The sequence below is a fragment of the Panthera tigris genome, chromosome B2 (genome assembly GCF_018350195.1).
Source record: "Panthera tigris isolate Pti1 chromosome B2, P.tigris_Pti1_mat1.1, whole genome shotgun sequence".
NCBI lineage: Eukaryota > Metazoa > Chordata > Mammalia > Carnivora > Felidae > Panthera > Panthera tigris.
In genome coordinates, this window is record NC_056664.1 from 816,485 (window position 1) to 819,838 (window position 3,354).

General features: G+C 37.6%; 1 pseudogene; it reads right to left on the reverse strand.

Moving 5' to 3' along the window:
• Window positions 1–1,132: 1,132 nt before the first annotated feature.
• Window positions 1,133–2,072, reverse strand: LOC102961778 (annotated as a pseudogene).
• Window positions 2,073–3,354: the final 1,282 nt, after the last annotated feature.

Below are 3,354 nucleotides of genomic sequence, written 5' to 3' on the forward strand. Positions count from 1 at the left end.
GACGCGGGGCTAGAACTCACGGACCGCGAGATCGTGACCTGGCTGAAGCCGGACGCTTAACCGACTGCGCCACCCAGGCGCCCCTTTATTCATCTATTTCAACAAAACTCTGAAATCTAGAAGATATTTAGCTACTGAGGTAAATGAATAAATGAATGAGTAGATGAATAATTGGATAGGTGAATAAATGAACGATTTTGAACAGATATTTCTTTATATTGTTCAATGTGACAAGCATATAGACCCATAGAATAAAACACTATAATATAGTATCTGAAAAAAAGTATGCTTCAACCAAAGAATTGTCATACATCTTTTCACCATTTAGCTAAATTGAATGCCTGTGAATGACCAAAAACTCCATTCATCTATGTCTTTACTATACTGCTCCCATCTTTTTGTAGATATTATTGCTCAGTCCATAATTTAGCATATTATTCTTATATTTTATTTATTTTTAAAGTTTTTATTTATTTATTTTGAAAGAGAGAGAGAGAGAGCCAGTGGGGAACAGACAGGGAGACAGAATCCCAAGCAGGCTCCACACTGTCAGTGCAGAGCCAGATGTGGGACCTGAACTCACAAACCATGAGATCATGACCTGAGCCAAAGTCAAGAGTCCAATGCCTAATTATCCTGAACCACCCAGGCTCCCCTTAACATATTATTTTTAAAACTCAGCTCCTAGTGAAAACTGGGTGGCTCAGTCAGTTGAGCATCCAACTCTTGATTTCAGCTCAGGTTATGATCTCACTGTTTGGTGAGTTCAAGCCCACATGAGGCTCAGTGCTTTATGGAGCTTGCTAGGGATTCTCTCTCTCTCTCTGATCCTCCCCCACTTGTGCTTTCTCTGTCTCTCTCAAAATGAATAAATAAACTTAAAAAAAAGTCCCTAATTTCTATGGACACTAAATATGGAATTATTAAAGATTAAAGTGTTACAAATCAAAAAGTTACCTCTAGATAGTGTTTTAGAATTAGTCAATAAAATGAATCCAAAGTTAGGACTGAACTTTCTTCTATGCTTTCTGGGTTGTGGACTAAAATAAGTATCAAAGAAAGAGGGAAACCACCTTCCAAGATGGACCAGACTCTGAACAAAAGTTGCAGGATAAAAATTGTGATCTCTCTATCACAAATCCCACTCCCATCCCACTAGTCTCCTTACTGCCCCTCTTACATCTTTGTTTCTGAGAGTGTAGATTAGAGGATTGAGGCTAGGCGTAACAACAGTATAAAAGAGGGCAATGAACTTGCCTTGATCTTGAGAACTTCCTGATGGTGGCTGCAGATATATGCACATGATTGGAATGAAAAAGAGAGACACAACCATAAGATGGGATCCACATGTTCCAAAGACTCTCTGAAGTTTGACTGATGACTGCATCCTAAACACAGCCAGGGCAATAGCAACATATGAGCTGAGAATCAGGATGAGTGGTATGAGGACGAAAATGGAGCTCATGATCAGGAGGGTCAGCTCATTAGCACGGGTATCAACACATGATAGTCGCAGCACTGCTGGAACCTCACAAAAGAAATGGTCCACTTGGCGATGTCCACAGAGGGGGACCCAGAAGGTAAAGGAGGAATGAAGTGCTGAGGTGATAAAGCCACTGATCCAGGAAGCCACAGCCAACAGGTGGCAGAAACGAGGGTTCATGAGCACGGTGTAATGTAGGGGTCTACAGACAGCTGCATAACGGTCATAGGACATGACCACCAGGAGGACACACTCTGTGGTTCCCAGTGCAAGGACAAAGTAAAGTTGAATCATGCAACCGGGCATAAGAGATGGTCTTTTCTGGGCCCCAGAGATTGACCAGCAACTGAGGGATTGAGCTGGTGGTGTAGCAGAGATCCAGAAAAGAGAGGTTTGAGAGGAAGAAGTACATGGGAGTATGGAGACGGGCATCCAGGCATGACAAGACAATGATAAACAGGTTGCCTATCAATGTCGTCAAGTAGAACATCAAGATAAGCACAAAGAGAATTACTTCCAGATGAGGCCAATGTGAAAAACCCAGTAGAATAAAGTAGCCTTCAGAACTTGCATTTTTCCCCATCATCATTCATTTTTTCCAGTACCTGAAGAAAGAACCATAAACTCAAAGGCTGATAACTCAAAGGTTGTTAAACACTGGTCAGTAGTGTGGGCAAAACCTATGCCATTTCCAAAATGCTCTTGTTTCAGTAACATTTTTATAGTTTTGTTTTTATTTTTCATTCACATATTTCTTCTGTTGTAGATAAAATCAATAACTTCTGAAGTGAATGAGTTCTTTTTATGAATCACTAAATTGCTATTGGATAAATAAAGATTAAAGATTAAGTTCCATAGCCAGGAAGACAATCTTCATGAAAAATAATCTTTTTAACAAAAAAAACTTTCAATTTATTCCTCTTTTATGTATTTTCAGGCCTTTTCCAATTTTGTGGTTACAAAGAAAGGAATATCTCTACTCTTAATAATCTTACATATAAATGAGAGCCTACCATGAGATGAAAAACAACTGAGTACCAACTTTGAAATGTTAATATTTGGTGAAAAAAATAAATTTCAATTGCATTATGATTACAGGAAGAAGAAAATATTCATTTATGTATGCTAACGACTTATTTTTAGAGAAAAAAGAAATAGCATCAACTGGAAGTATAAACAAAGGCTCACATGTTCACACTTACATCCCAAAATGAGTATTCACACTATGAGCTAAACTAAAGGTCTTAATACTAATTGAGACGTGAAATAAGGATGATTCAGTGATGGAATACTTCCAACCATAAATGAGATTAGAACTAACTTTGAAAGACCAAAATTAAATTACAGAATTGAAGAAAATTGCAGAGGAAGCAAAAGGAAAAGGGAAGGTGTTTAGAGCAGGAAGCTGGACAGGAACCTGTGGTTCTTGGGACTAAATGTGAATCCCAGGCTGTGAGGCTTGGGCAAGATCTGGAAAGACAGTTTCCACAAAATTTCACATGCTTTAGGACAGCAGCTAAGACATTTGAATTCTAAGTCATAATTTATAATTATTCCACATTTTTAGGTTTTCTACAATTTCAAATTGAACTTCTGAAAGAAAACTCACTGATATTTAATAGGCAAAAATATGTGAATATTGCATAAAATCCAGTTGTAAGTTTCTTTTATACTTGATCTTTTGTGCTTGTTTATTTTTGTGAAAAGTAAAGTTAAGGAACTCCAATGTGTATTAATAATTTGGTTTTTGTTTGCTTGTTTTCTCTTGTGTGTTACCAATCTTTCATAGAAAATACTAACACTTTATAATTGTTGCTAAAAGATATAGTAACCCACATTTACATGTTCCCAAATAGCTTTGCCCCAACACA